The sequence below is a fragment of the Arachis stenosperma genome, chromosome 5 (assembly GCF_014773155.1).
Source record: "Arachis stenosperma cultivar V10309 chromosome 5, arast.V10309.gnm1.PFL2, whole genome shotgun sequence".
Taxonomy (NCBI): domain Eukaryota; kingdom Viridiplantae; phylum Streptophyta; class Magnoliopsida; order Fabales; family Fabaceae; genus Arachis; species Arachis stenosperma.
Genome location: NC_080381.1, coordinates 36,706,348 through 36,721,570, shown reverse-complemented (window position 1 = coordinate 36,721,570; position 15,223 = coordinate 36,706,348). Strand labels below are relative to the sequence as shown.

Below are 15,223 nucleotides of genomic sequence, written 5' to 3'. Positions count from 1 at the left end.
ATTTCACATGAGCATGCTTCCCAAACCTTGAAATAACTTATTCAATTTAATTCTCCTTTCTCCTATCATCCCATGTTCCCAAAAATTTTCCATACTTAAATTATACACAATATCTATATTAAGCTAACCAAGGATTCAACTTGGGATTTTTATCTTATTTTTCTGCTTAAGGCTAGTAATATGGTTATAAAACAGAAGAGGGGGTCAAAAAGCTCAAGGGGGTTAACAAGGGTGATTGAAAGGGTAGGCTATTTGGGATAAGTGAGCAAAAATAATTAATGGCCTCAATCATCTCTTGGTATGTATCTATATTCTATATTGGACATGTGGATTAAAATAAAATAAAGATTGCAAGCATAGAAAAGAAGTACAAAACACACATGAATGAAATTTATGGTTTGATGTAACCATACAATTAAGCTCAAAACTCACAGGTTGTTTGTTCTCTAGCTCAGAAATCATACATCAGTTATATATGTCATGCAAGTAGAAATCAAGAGTTTTCATTCAACTCAATGTAAATCTTAAGGTGGCCCTTAAAATCTTAGTGTTCTTTCTTGATGAAATGTTGTTAACTAACTCACATTTGTTGCTATATATATACAAGGTGTGTAGATTGTTTTTATTCTGTTACACTAAAGTTTCTAGTTTACTCTTTTATTTTCAATTAAACCAACTTATCATATGCTAAAAGGGTAAACTATACTAATTAATCCACTTGATATATAACTAGTAAGCTAAAAGTGCAGATTAAGCTAAATATCTAAGATATATACAGCCCAAAGTGCAAAATATAAAAATAAAATAAAAATACAGCAAAAGCAAAAGAAAAGTGTGCAAGTACTAAAAGATAAAATAAAATACAGAAAATGAACAAAATAAGATGGAAGAGTCTTATAGTGGTTCACCAAAAAATATATGGTAGAGATGGCGACCTCCCCACACTTAAAATATAGCATCGTTCCCGATGCTCACTCAAGCTGGGTGTGAAGAAGTGTCATCTCAGGAAGGATGGGCTGCTGGTGTCTCAGTGGTAGGATGAGTGTCTGCAGTCTCTGTGAGTGTAGGAGGAGCTGTCTGCTGAAGCAGGGGCTCTGTCTGTAGAGGAATCTCCAGATCTGCGGCCTGTAGCTGGTGGTGCTCCTCATGGTGTGGTGCAGTGTGCTCAGGTCCTCCCTGCTCAGCCTAGGTAGGAGCCTCCTCCTCAAAATCACTCGCTTCCTCCTCAGATGTCTGGTGTGTGAAATTGTGATCACTACTTTTCACAACTCAAATAATCCCTAGTAATGGCCCCAAGAACTTGGTGCTCAATACCATGGCATAAACACAACTTTGCACAACTAACCAGCAAGTGCACTGGGTCGTCCAAGTAATAAACCTTACGCGAGTAAGGGTCGATCCCACGGAGATTGTTGGTATGAAGCAAGCTATGGTCACCTTGTAAATCTTAGTCAGGCAGACTCAAATGGGTATAGTGATATACGAATGAAGCATAAAGATAAAGATAGAGGTACTTATGTAATTCATTGGTAGGAACTTCAGATAAGCGTATGAAGATGCTTTCCCTTCCGTCTCTCTGCTTTCCTACTGTCTTCATCCAATCCTTCTTACTCCTTTCCATGGCAAGCTTATGTAGGGTTTCACCGTTGTCAGTGGCTACCTCCCATCCTCTCAGTGAAAATGTTCCTATGCTCTGTCACAGCATATTGCTAATCAGCTGTCGGTTCTCGGTCAGGCCGGAATAGAATCCAGTGATTCTTTTGCGTCTGTCACTAACGCCCCGCCTGCTAGGAGTTTGAAGCACGTCACAGTCATTCAATCATTGAATCCTACTCAGAATACCACAGACAAGGTTAGACCTTCCGGATTCTCTTGAATGCCGCCATCAGTTCTCGCCTATACCACGAAGACTCTAATCTCACGGAATGGCTGGCTCGTTTGTCAGGCGAGCACTCGGTTGTCAGGCGATCAACCATGCATCGTGTATCAGGAATCCAAGAGATAAACACTAGAGCCTTGCTTGCTTGTAGAACAGAAGTGGTTGTCAGTCACTTTGTTCATAGGTGAGAATGATGATGAGTGTCACGGATCATCACATTCATCAAGTTGAAGAACAAGTGATATCTTGGACAAAGAACAAGCGGAATTGAATAGAAGAACAATAGTAATTGCATTAATACTCGAGGTACAGCAGAGCTCCACACCTTAATCTATGGTGTGTAGAAACTCCACCGTTGAAAATACATAAGAACAAGGTCTAGGCATGGCCGAATGGCCAGCCTCCCCCTAAGAGGGTTTAATCATCAAAGCATGATCAAAAGATATCAAATACAATAGTAAAAGGTCCTACTTATAGAAAACTAGTAGCCTAAGGATGAGTAAATGACATAAAAATCCACTTCCGGGCCCACTTGGTGTGTGTTTGGGCTGAGCAATGAAGCAATTTCGTGTAGAGACTCTTCTTGGAGTTAAACGCCAGCTTTTATGCCAGTTTGGGCGTTTAACTCCCATTTAGGTGCCAGTTCCGGCGTTTAACGCTGGGAATTCTGAAGGTGACTTTGAACGCCGGTTTGGGCCATCAAATCTTGGGCAAAGTATAGACTATCATATATTGCTGGAAAGCCCAGGATGTCTACTTTCCAACGCAGTTGAGAGCGCGCCAATTGGGCTTCTGTAGTTCCAGAAAATCCACTTCGAGTGCAGGGAGGTCAGAATCCAACAGCATCTGCAGTCCTTTTCAGTCTCTGGATCAGATTTTTGCTCAGGTCCCTCAATTTCAGCCAGAAAATACCTGAAATCACAGAAAAACACACAAACTCATAGTAAAGTCCAGAAAAGTGAATTTTAACTAAAAACTAATAAAAATATACTAAAAACTCAACTCAAACTACTAAAAACACACTAAAAACAATGCCAAAAAGCGTACAAATTATCCGCTCATCACAACACCAAACTTAAATTGTTGCTTGTCCTCAAGCAACTGAAGATCAAATAAGATAAAAAGAAGAGAATATGCAATGAATTCCAAAAACATCTATGAAGATCAGTATTAATTAGATGAGCGGGGCTCTTAGCTTTTTGCCTCTGAACAGTTTTGGCATCTCACTCTATCCTTTGAAATTCAGAATGATTGGCTTCTTTAGGAACTCAGAATCCAGATAGTGTTATTGATTCTCCTAGTTAAGTATGATGATTCTTGAACACAGCTACTTTATGAGTCTTGGCCGTGGCCCAAAGCACTCTGTCTTCCAGTATTACCACCGGATACATACATGCCACAGATACATAATTGGGTGAACCTTTTCAGATTGTGACTCAGCTTTGCTAGAGTCCCCAATTAGAGGTGTCCAGGGTTCTTAAGCACACTCTTTTTGCCTTGGATCACAACTTTATTCTTTCTTTTTCTTTCTTTTTCTCTTTCCTTTTTTTTCGGTTTTTTTTTGTATTCACTGCTTTTTCTTGCTTCAAGAATCATTTTTATGATTTTTCAGATCCTCAGTAACATGTCTCCTTTTTCATCATTCTTTCAAGAGCCAACATTCATGAACCACAAATTCAAAAGACATATGCACTGTTTAAGCATACATTCAGAAGACAAAAGTAATGCCACCACATCAAAATAATTAAACTGCTATAAAATTCAAAATTCATGCAATTCTTTTTCTTTTTCAATTAAGAACATTTTTTTTATTTAAGAAAGGTGATGGATTCATAGGACATTCATAACTTTAAGGCATAGACACTAAGACACTAATGATCACAAGACACAAACATAGATAAACATAAGCACTAAAATTCGAAAAACAGAAAATAAAGAACAAGGAGATTAAAGAACGGGTCCACCTTAGTGATGGCGGCTCTTTCTTCCTCTTGAAGATCCTATGGAGTGCTTGAGCTCCTCAATGTCTCTTCCTTGTCTTTGTTGCTCCTCTCTCATGATTCTTTGATCTTCTCTAATTTCATGGAGGATGATGGAGTGTTCTTGGTGCTCCATCCTTAGTTGTCCCATGTTGGAACTTAGTTCTCCTAGGGAGGTGTTCAGTTGCTCCCAATAGTTTTGTGGAGGAAAGTGCATCCCTTGGGGTATCTCAGGGATCTCATGATGAGTGGGGTCTCTTGTGTGCTCCATCCTTTTCTTAGTGATGGGCTTATCCTCATCAATGGGGATGTCTCCCTCTATGTCAACTCCAACTGAATAACAGAGGTGACAAATGAGATGAGGAAAGGCTAACCTTGCTAGGGTAGAGGACTTGTCCGCCACCTTATAGAGTTCTTGGGCTATAACCTCATGAACTTCCACTTCTTCTCCAATCATGATGCTATGAATCATGATGGCCCGGTCTAGAGTAACTTCGGACTGGTTGCTAGTGGGAATGACTGAGCGTTGGATAAACTCCAACCATCCTGTAGCCACGGGTTTGAGGTCATGCCTTCTCAATTGAACCGGCTTGCCTCTTGAATCTCTCTTCCATTGTGCGCCCTCTTCACATATGACTGTGAGGACTTGGTCCAACCTTTGATCAAAGTTGACCCTTCTAGTGTAAGGGTGTTCATCTCCTTGCATCATGGGCAAATTGAATGCCAACCTTACACTTTCCGGACTAAAATCCAAGTATTTCCCCCGAACCATAGTAAGATAATTCTTTGGGTCCGGGTTCACACTTTGATCATGGTTCTTGGTGATCCATGCATTGGCATAGAACTCTTGAACCATTAAGATTCCGACTTGTTGAATGGGGTTGGTAAGAATTTCCCAACCTCTTCTTCGGATCTCATGTCGGATCTCCGGATATTCACTCTTTTTGAGTGAAAAAGGGACCTCGGGGATCACCTTCTTCAAGGCCACAACTTCATAGAAGTGGTCTTGATGCACCCTTGAGATGAATCTCTCCATCTCCCATGACTCGGAGGTGGAAGCTTTTGCCTTCCCTTTCCTCTTTCTAGAGGTTTCTCCGGCCTTGGATGCCATAAATGGTTATGGAAAAACAAAAAGCAATGCTTTTACCACACCAAACTTAAAATGTTTGCTCGTCCTCGAGCAAAAGAAGAAAGAAGAGAGTAGAAGAAGAAGAAATGAAGGAGATGGAGATGGCTTTGTGTTCGGCCAAAAGGGGAAGAAGTGGTGTTTAGGTTGTGTGAAAATGAAGGGGTGAAGAAGGGTTTATATAGGAGAGGGGGGGGTCATGGTTCGGCCATTGATGGGTGGGTTTGGGGGGGAAAGTGGTTCGAATTTGAATGGTGAGGTAGGTGGGGTTTTATGGAGGATGGGTGTGAGTGGTGAAGAGAAAGATGGGATTTGATAGGTGAAGGGTTTTTGGGGAAGAGGAGTTGAGGTGATTGGTGAATGGGTGAAGAAGAGAGAGAGAGTGGTGGGGTTGGTGGGGATCCTGTGGGGTCCACAGATCCTGTGGTGTCAAGGAAAAGTCATCCCTGCACCAAATGGCATTCAAAATCACGTTTTGAGCCATTTCTGGCGTTAAACGCCGGGCTGGTGCCCATTTCTGGCGTTTAACGCCAGCTTCTTGCCCTTTTCTGGCGTTTAACACCAGTCTGGTGCCCCTTTCTGGCGTTAAACGCCCAGAATGGTGCCAGACTGGGCGTTAAACGCCCAACTGCTAGCCTCACTAGCGTTTAAACGCCAGTGAGTTCTTCCTCCAGGGTGTGCTGTTTTTCTTCCTGTTTTTCATTCTGTTTTTGCTTTTTCAGTTGATTTTGTGTCTTCTTATGATCATCAACCTACAAAAAACATAAAATAACAAAAGGAATAGATAAAATATAATATTGGGTTGCCTCCCAACAAGCGCTTCTTTAATGTCAGTAGCTTGACAGATGGCTCTCATGGAGCCTCACATTTTCTCAGAGCAATGTTGGAACCTCCCAACACCAAACTTAGAGTTTGAATGTGGGGGTTTCAACACCAAACTTAGAGTTTGGTTGTGGCCTCCCAACACCAAACTTAGAGTTTGACTGTGGGGGCTCTATTTGACTCTGATTTGAGAGAAGCTCTTCATGCTTCCTCTCCATGATGACAGAGGGATATCCTTGAGCCTTAAACACCAAGGATTCTTCATTCACTTGAATGATCAACTCTCCTCTATCAACATCAATCACAGCCTTTGCTGTGGCCAGGAAGGGTCTGCCAAGGATGATGGTTTCATCCATGCACTTCCCAGTCTCTAGGACTATGAAATCCGCAGGGATGTAATGGTTTTCAATCTTCACCAAAACATCCTCTACAAGTCCATGAGCTTATTTTCTTGAGTTGTCTGCCATCTCTAATGAGATTCTTGCAGCTTGCACCTCAAAGATCCCTAGCTTCTCCATTACAGAGAGAGGCATGAGGTTTACACTTGACCCTAAGTCACACAGAGCCTTCTTGAAGGTTATGGTGCCTATGGTACAAGGTATTGAAAACTTCCCAGGATCTTGTCTCTTTTGAGGTAATTTCTGCCTAGACAAGTCATCCAGTTCTTTGGTGAGCAAAGGAGGTTCATTCTCCCAAGTCTCATTTCCAAATAACTTGTCATTTAGCTTCATGATTGCTCCAAGGTATTTAGCAACTTGCTCTTCAGTGACATACTCATCCTCTTCAGAGGAAGAATAATCATCAGAGCTCATGAAAGGCAGAAGTAAGTCCAATGGAATCTCTATGGTCTCATTTTGAGCCTCAGATTCCCATGGTTCCTCATTGGGGAACTCATTGGAGGCTAGTGCACGCCCACTGAGGTCTTCCTCAGTGGCGTTCACTTCCTCTCATTCCTCTCCAAATTTGGCCATGTTGATGGCCTTGCACTCTCCTTTTGGATTTTCTTCTGTGTTGCTTGGGAGAGTACTAGGAGGGAGTTCAGTAACTTTCTTGCTTAGCTGTCCCACTTGTGCCTCCAAATTCCTAATGGAGGACCTTGTTTCAGTCATGAAACTTTGAGTGGTTTTGATTAGATCAGAGACCATAGTTGCTAAGTCAGAGGGGTTCTACTTAGAATTCTCTGTCTGTTGCTGAGAAGATGATGGAAAAGGCTTGCCATTGCTAAACCTGTTTCTTCCACCATTATTGTTGTTAAAACCTTGTTGAGGTCTTTCTTGATTCTTCCATGAGAAATTTGGGTGATTTCTCCATGAAGAATTATAGGTGTTTCCATAGGGTTCTCCTAGGTAATTTACCTCTTCCATTGAAGGGTTCTCAGGATCATAGGCTTCTTCTTTAGATGAAGCATCCTTAGTACTGCTTGGTGCACTTTGCATTCCAGACAGACTTTGAGAAATCAAATTGACTTGTTGAGTCAATATCTTGTTCTGAGCCAGAATGGCATTCAGAGCATCAATCTCAAGAACTCCTTTCTTCTGATTAGTCCCATTGTTAACAGGATTCCTTTCAGAAGTGTACATGAATTGGTTATTTGCAACCATTTCAATCAGCTCTTGAGCTTCTGTAGGCGTCTTCTTCAAATGAAGAGATCCTCCAGCAGAGCTATCCAAAGACATCTTGGATAGTTCAGAGAGACCATCATAGAAAATACCTATGATGCTCCATTCAGAAAGCATGTCAGAAGGACATTTTCTGATCAATTGTTTGTATCTTTCCCAAGCTTCATAGAGGGATTCTCCATCCTTCTGTCTGAAGGTTTGGACTTCCACTCTAAGCTTACTCAATTTTTGAGGTGGAAAGAACTTTGCCAAGAAGGCATTGACTAGCTTTTCCCATGAGTCCAGGCTTTCTTTAGGTTGTGAGTCCAACCATGTCCTAGCTCTGTCTCTTACAGCAAAAGGGAATAGCATAAGTCTGTAGACCTCAGGGTCTACCCCATTAGTCTTGACAGTGTCACAGATTTGTAAGAATTCAGCTAAAAACTGATGAGGATCTTCCAATGGAAGTCCATGAAACTTGCAATTCTGTTGCATTAGAGAAACTAATTGAGGCTTAAGCTCAAAGTTGTTTGCTCCAATGGCAGGGATAGAGATGCTTCTCCCATAGAAGTCGGGAGTAGGTGCAGTAAAGTCACCCAGCACCTTCCTTGCATTGTTGGCATTGTTGTTGTTTTCGGCTGCCATGTCTTCTTCTTCTTTGAAGAATTCGGTTAGGTCCTCTATAGAGAATTGTGCCTTAGCTTCTCTTAGCTTTCGCTTCAAGGTCCTTTCAGGTTCAGGGTCAGCTTCAACAAGAATGCCTTTGTCTTTGTTCCTGCTCATATGAAAGAGAAAAGAACAAGAAAATGTGGAATCCTCTATGTCACAGTATAGAGATTCCTTGAGGTGTCAGAAGAACAGAAAAATAGAAGAAAGAGGTAGAATAATTCGAACTTGATCAGATAGAGTTCGAATTGTGCATTAAGAAGGAGTGATACTCCATAAATAGAAGGATGTGAGAAGAGAGGAGGAGCTTTTTCGAAAATTAAGTTAAAGAATTTGAAAACATTTTAAAAAAAAAACACTAATTAATTTTCGAAAAGAAGAGTGGGAAAGAAATCAAGTGATTTTTGAAAAAGATTTTGAAATTAGAAATCAAAAAGATTTGATTGAAAACTATTTTGAAAAAGATGTGATTAAAAAGATATGATTGAAAAGATATGATTTGAAAACAATTTTAAAAGATATGATTTTAAAAATTAATGACTTGCCTAACAAGAAAAGATATGATTCAAACATTAAACCTTTCTCAACAGAAAAGGCAATATACTTGAGATGTTCAATCAAATCATTTAATTGTTAGTAAGTATCTTTGAAAAAGGAAAGAAATTGATTTTGAAAACATTTGATTGAAAAGATTTGATTTGAAAAAGATTTGATTTTGAAAAACTTTGAAAACTTGAAAAAAAAAATTGATTTGAAAACAAAATCCTCCCCCTTGTGCCATCCTGGCGTTAAACGCCCAGAATGGTGCACATTCTGGCGTTTAACGCCCAAAACTCTACCCTTTTGGGCGTATAAACGCCCAACCAGGTACCCTGGCTGGCGTTTAAACGCCAGTCTGTCCTTCTTCACTGGGCGTTTTGAACGCCCAGCTTTTTCTGTGTAATTCCTCTGCTGCATGTTCTGAATCTTCAGTTCCCTGTACTATTGACTTGAAAATAGAACCAAGATCAAATAAACAATGCATGCAAGACACCAAACTTAAAATTAGACACTAGACTCAAACAAGAAACATAAAATATTTTTTTGGTTTTTATGGTTTTGTAATTTTTTTGTGCTTTTTCGAAAATTATATGAAAATAGAAAATAAAAGTTCAGGATTCTTAATTTGGATTCCAGGAATCATTGCAATGCTAGTCTAAGACTCCGGTCCAGGAATTAGACATGGCTTCACAGCCAGCCAAGCTTTCAAAGAAAGCTTCGGTCCAAAACACTAGACATGGCCAATGGCCAGCCAAGCCTTAGCAGATCATTGCTCCAATAGCAAGGTTGATAGAGATCAACAAGCTCTTGTGATGATCAGTTGAAACCTCGGTCCAATAAGATTAGACATGGCTTCTCAGCCAGCCAGATTTCAGCAGATCATCATGAAACACTAGAATTCATTCTTAAGAACTCTGAAGAAAAATACCTAATCTAAGAAACAAGATGAACCGTCAGTTGTCCATACACAAAACAATCCCCGGCAACGGCGCCAAAAACTTGATGTTGTTGCCGGATCAAAACTTGGCACTGTTATTGCAGGGAACAAATGCGAAACCGTAGTTAGGACATTTAATTCCCCGGCAACGGCGCCAAAAACTTGGTGTGCGAAATTGTGATCACTACTTTTCACAACTCAAATAATCCCTAGTAATGGCCCCAAGAACTTGGTGCTCAATACCATGGCATAAACACAACTTTGCACAACTAACCAGCAAGTGCACTGGGTCGTCCAAGTAATAAACCTTACGCGAGTAAGGGTCGATCCCACGGAGATTGTTGGTATGAAGCAAGCTATGGTCACCTTGTAAATCTTAGTCAGGCAGACTCAAATGGGTATAGTGATATACGAATGAAGCATAAAGATAAAGATAGAGGTACTTATGTAATTCATTGGTAGGAACTTCAGATAAGCGTATGAAGATGCTTTCCCTTCCGTCTCTCTGCTTTCCTACTATCTTCGTCCAATCCTTCTTACTCCTTTCCATGGCAAGCTTATGTAGGGTTTCACCGTTGTCAGTGGCTACCTCCCATCCTCTCAGTAAAAATGTTCCTATGCTCTGTCACAGCATATGGCTAATCAGCTGTCGGTTCTCGGTCAGGCCGGAATAGAATCCAGTGATTCTTTTGCGTCTGTCACTAACACCCCGCCTGCTAGGAGTTTGAAGCACGTCACAGTCATTCAATCATTGAATCCTACTCAGAATACCACAGACAAGGTTAGACCTTCCGGATTCTCTTGAATGCCGCCATCAGTTCTCGCCTATACCACGAAGACTCTGATCTCACGGAATGGCTGGCTCGTTTGTCAGGCGAGCACTCGGTTGTCAGGCGATCAACCATGCATTGTGTATCAGGAATCCAAGAGATAAACACTAGAGCCTTGCTTGCTTGTAGAACAGAAGTGGTTGTCAGTCACTTTGTTCATAGGTGAGAATGATGATGAGTGTCACGGATCATCACATTCATCAAGTTGAAGAACAAGTGATATCTTGGACAAAGAACAAGCGGAATTGAATAGAAGAACAATAGTAATTGCATTAATACTCGAGGTACAGCAGAGCTCCACACCTTAATCTATGGTGTGTAGAAACTCCACCGTTGAAAATACATAAGAACAAGGTCTAGGCATGGCCGAATGGCCAGCCTCCCCCTAAGAGGGTTTAATCATCAAAGCATGATCAAAAGATTTCAAATACAATAGTAAAAGGTCCTACTTATAGAAAACTAGTAGCCTAAGGATGAGTAAATGACATAAAAATCCACTTCCGGGCCCACTTGGTGTGTGTTTGGGCTGAGCAATGAAGCAATTTCGTGTAGAGACTCTTCTTGGAGTTAAACGCCAGCTTTTATGCCAGTTTGGGCGTTTAACTCCCATTTAGGTGCCAGTTCCGGCGTTTAACGCTGGGAATTCTGAAGGTGACTTTGAACGCCGGTTTGGGCCATCAAATCTTGGGCAAAGTATGGACTATCATATATTGCTGGAAAGCCCAGGATGTCTACTTTCCAACGTCGTTGAGAACGCGCCAATTGGGCTTCTGTAGCTCCAGAAAATCCACTTCGAGTGCAGGGAGGTCAGAATCCAACAGCATCTGCAGTCCTTTTCAGTCTCTGGATCAGATTTTTGCTCAGGTCCCTCAATTTCAGCCAGAAAATATCTGAAATCACAGAAAAACACACAAACTCATAGTAAAGTCCAGAAAAGTGAATTTTAACTAAAAACTAATAAAAATATACTAAAAACTCAACTCAAACTACTAAAAACACACTAAAAATAATGCCAAAAAGCGTACAAATTATCCGCTCATCAATGTCTCTGAAGGTGTGTCGGGCTCGGAGGGGATGTCGCCACCGGATTGTATCATCAACTTGAGGTGCTTATAGCATCACTTGTGGCGATGCTCAGACCTCTCATAACGTCGCCTGTTGCGATGCTCAGACCTCTCAAATTGTTGCTGGTGGCGGCGCTCCATCTGGTCTAAGCGGGCAAAGAGTCAATGCACCAGAAATTAAACGGGCTCAAGAGCAGGTGGAGGTGCAGTGGATGCTGAAGGGGCAGCTGAAGACGTAGCTACCTCAGCAGAGTCAGTGAGAAAAGGAGGTCGGTAGCCTAGAGCCAGAAACTTCCTACTATGAGGAATGATCTTCCTGTAGTCCGCGGCAGATGGCTTTTCATCAGCAATTTCCCAAGGCACCTCAGCTCGGCGACCCAACTGAGTGATCAGGAATGGAAACGGGAGGGTGCCTCTGACATAGACCCTGGCCATGTAATACCGGATGAAGCGGGGTAGATATAGGTCATTACCCTCCATCACACACCAGATGAGGGTAATCATAGCAGCTGGCACCTCTATCTCATGAGTGCTCGGCATTACATAGTTACTCAAAATCTGCTGCCAAAGTCGAGCCTCATCATTCAGATACATCAGCCTGATTCCCTTAGGTACCACTGTGCTCTTTCCCATGACCCATGGGACAGTAGGATCAAGAGTTATAGTCTATTTTACTGCATCCCAGTCAAATTTCATGAATCTCATATCCTCTTCAGCCCTTTGGTAATCATCTGGCTGATCTGATTTAGGTGGGAGCTGGAGGATGTCCTCTATGGCTTCCTCAGTAACCGGAATTTGTTTGTCTCTGAGCTGTACTGCATCCAGGAATGTTATAAAGTAGTTACAGTAGAATTCTTTGACCCAGGATGAGTTGATCTCAGTCAAGTTTCTCTCCAGGAAGAACCAGCCTCTCTGTTTAATTTGGTCTGAAGTGTATTGCTTGAGTTCTTCTGGAATTTTGAGTGTCCTTTCCAGGTATAGGTTCCTGGATGTGGCAAAAATTGGGTACTTCAGCTCACAGTATTTGTTTGCAAATTTTACTAGGTCAGCTACAGGTACCAACTGATCAGCCTTTTCCTGCGGGGTAAAGTTCTTCTCCGCCAAGAATCATCATGCAAAATGTCAAGGATGGTCTTAGAGGATTCGCCTCTTTTTCTTTTGCCAGTGGTTGCTTTGCCTTTTTCTTTGCTTTGAGGGTCAAACATCCTGAAAAGCAGAAATTTCAGGATATAATTGAAGAACAAAAGCAGGAAAATAAGTAGGCAAATAGAATAATAGCAATATAAGCACAGAGTGACAAAAGAACAAGAGAAGCGTGAAATGAGTCAAATATATGTGCATTTTGGATTGTATTCGAGTGAAAAAGTCTAAAAGGAAAAAGTACAATCCAAAATATGTGATAAGCGGAATTCAAGTTAATTAGGAAAAATAATGATCATGCCCTGAGTTAGAAAGTTAAAGTAGTCAGGTAAAAAGAGAAGTTAGAAAGTTGAAATGGTTAATAGGTGAAAAGGAAGTTAGAAAGTGAAAGCAGTGAATTAGTAAAAAGAAAGTTAAAGTAAGTGGCACGATGATGGGTTTCCTAGTTAACAATAAATTCACAAATTTAAAGAACAAGCAACCCATATTCAAGCAAGAATTTCAGTTTATTGATGATAATTCAGATAGATACAAGAGTTGCAAAATTAAAATGAAATCATCAATAATGCAATTTATTACCCAGGGAATCAAAAGGAATAAGAATGCTAGCCTGTGCGTTCATGAATTGGTTGGGTTGTAGTCAAGTAGTGCAAAATTCAAAATTACCAAAACCAATACATGAATGGGGAAAAATGAAAGAATTTGCAAAAAATTGGGCAGCATTCCGGCTAAAATTGGATGTTCCCGGGAAATAAACAGCAGGAAAAATCAGTTCATATAAAATTAAATAAAGCTGCAAAGAGACAAAAATAACATGAACATGAAATAACAGTGTAACAGTAGCATGAAACATAGAAGAATAATATATGAACAATATGATCATCACAGCAAAATCAGAATCACAAAATAGATAAAACAAGTAGCAAGAACGGCGCAATTATCAGGCCTAAATCCACTAACCACATCCTAGCTACCTAACCACCTAGAATCCACTACAATCATGCATCTCTAACTATCCTAATTTTGAACAGAATCTGAAAAATATGCAACTAACTAACTAATGATAGAGGAATCGGTGTTCGGCGGAACCTGGTATGTGTATGAACAGAGGTATGGATCAGAGAGATGGTGGGAATGTGGTGGTGGTGTTGCTGATGCGGCGGCGATGGGAGGCGGTGCGGTGGTGGCAGCTCGGTGAGGCGGCGCGGCAGTGGAGGGAGTGCAAGGGAAGAAGAGGCAGGAAAGGAGAAGAGAAGAAAGAAGGGAGAGGAAGGTGTCGTCGGCGCAGTGGTGTGGCACGACGGGCTGGTGGCTGGTAGGTGGTGGTAGGTTGTAGAGGAGGGGGTGCAGAGGAGGAAGGAAGGGGAGTTTGGGACGCGATGGAGTTAGGGTTCACGTGATTTGGGTTTAGTGATTTCAAATCCACGCGATCGCATGAATTGGGGTGAAAGGGGGTTGATGCGGTTGCGTTATTGACGTGATCGTGTTAGTTGGGTAGAGGATAAGTGATGCGTACGCGTAAAGCACGCGAACACGTCGCTGTGAATTGTGCTAGGAGCACAGTTCCAGCGTCGTTTTGGCACAACTCTTTGTTTCTATTTAGGGGGCCATACTATCCACGTGACGCAGACGCGTCGCTCACGCTTTCGTGTGGGATGAGTGTTGTACAAGTGACGCGTTCGCGTCAGGGACGCGAATGCGTGGGCCGTTTTGTGCTAAATGCACACCAGCCACACGATTCCAGCCCAACTTTTTGGGCGTTGGATCTTTACGCCAATTTCCATTTGACGCCCACGCGTGGCCTGCGCTCTCGCGTGGGGAGATTTTTTTATGCACTATGCAGAATACAATGAATGTTATGCACAATTCCAGGTTCAATCAAAATTCAAAAACAGACTAAACTGAAAAAGGAACAATCATACCATAGTAGGTTGTCTCCCACCTAGCACTTTTAGTTAAGGTCCTTAAGTTGGACATTTGATGAGCTTCATGTTATGGTGGCTTGTGCTTGAATTCATTCAGAAATCTCCACCAATGTTAGGAATGCCAACAGCCTCCGGGGTCCCAAACAAGGCACGTAAAGCCCTTAGGTGAGTTCAAACAGGCTTCAAGACTCTCGGGGTGTTGAATGTCAGAATAGATTCCAGGATCCCAAACTTTACTTTTACACCCGTTTTTGTCTTGATCTGCATTTTTCCAGCCAGGTGGTGAACAATCTGAATTTTCACTGCAACGACCAAACAGCTTCCGAGACCCATTCAATTGAGCTTGACACCAATCCTTGTACGTCAGATTGAAGCATGGAACCTTATTGGATTTTTCATATCAACTCTAAGTACGGTCCATTTTCCTTTTACTCTTGAAGCCACAGAGAGCTCTAAGCTGGCCATCTATTTCAAACAAGCCATATTCAAGTGGAAAAGTAAAGATAAAGGTCAAGGATTTTGCCCACTTGAAGTTGGAGTTGGGTGGTAGTGGCCTTGCAATAGGTGTTTCCAGTGGTTCTGCAAGCTCTACTCCATTGTGTTCTTCTATGAATTCCTCCACTTCTTTGCAAACTTCTTCAATTCCAACCATGTCTTAATCAAGTCCTCGATTTCTTCCTCATCATCACTCAAGTCATAAGTTGGAGGTTGAGAAAA

General features: G+C 41.5%; 1 non-coding gene across 1 annotated transcript; it reads left to right on the top strand.

Moving 5' to 3' along the window:
• Positions 1–7,536: 7,536 nt before the first annotated feature.
• LOC130984814 (small nucleolar RNA R71) lies at positions 7,537–7,644 on the top strand. The gene has a single exon (XR_009088721.1). It is a non-coding gene; the product is annotated as a small nucleolar RNA R71 (small nucleolar RNA).
• Positions 7,645–15,223: the final 7,579 nt, after the last annotated feature.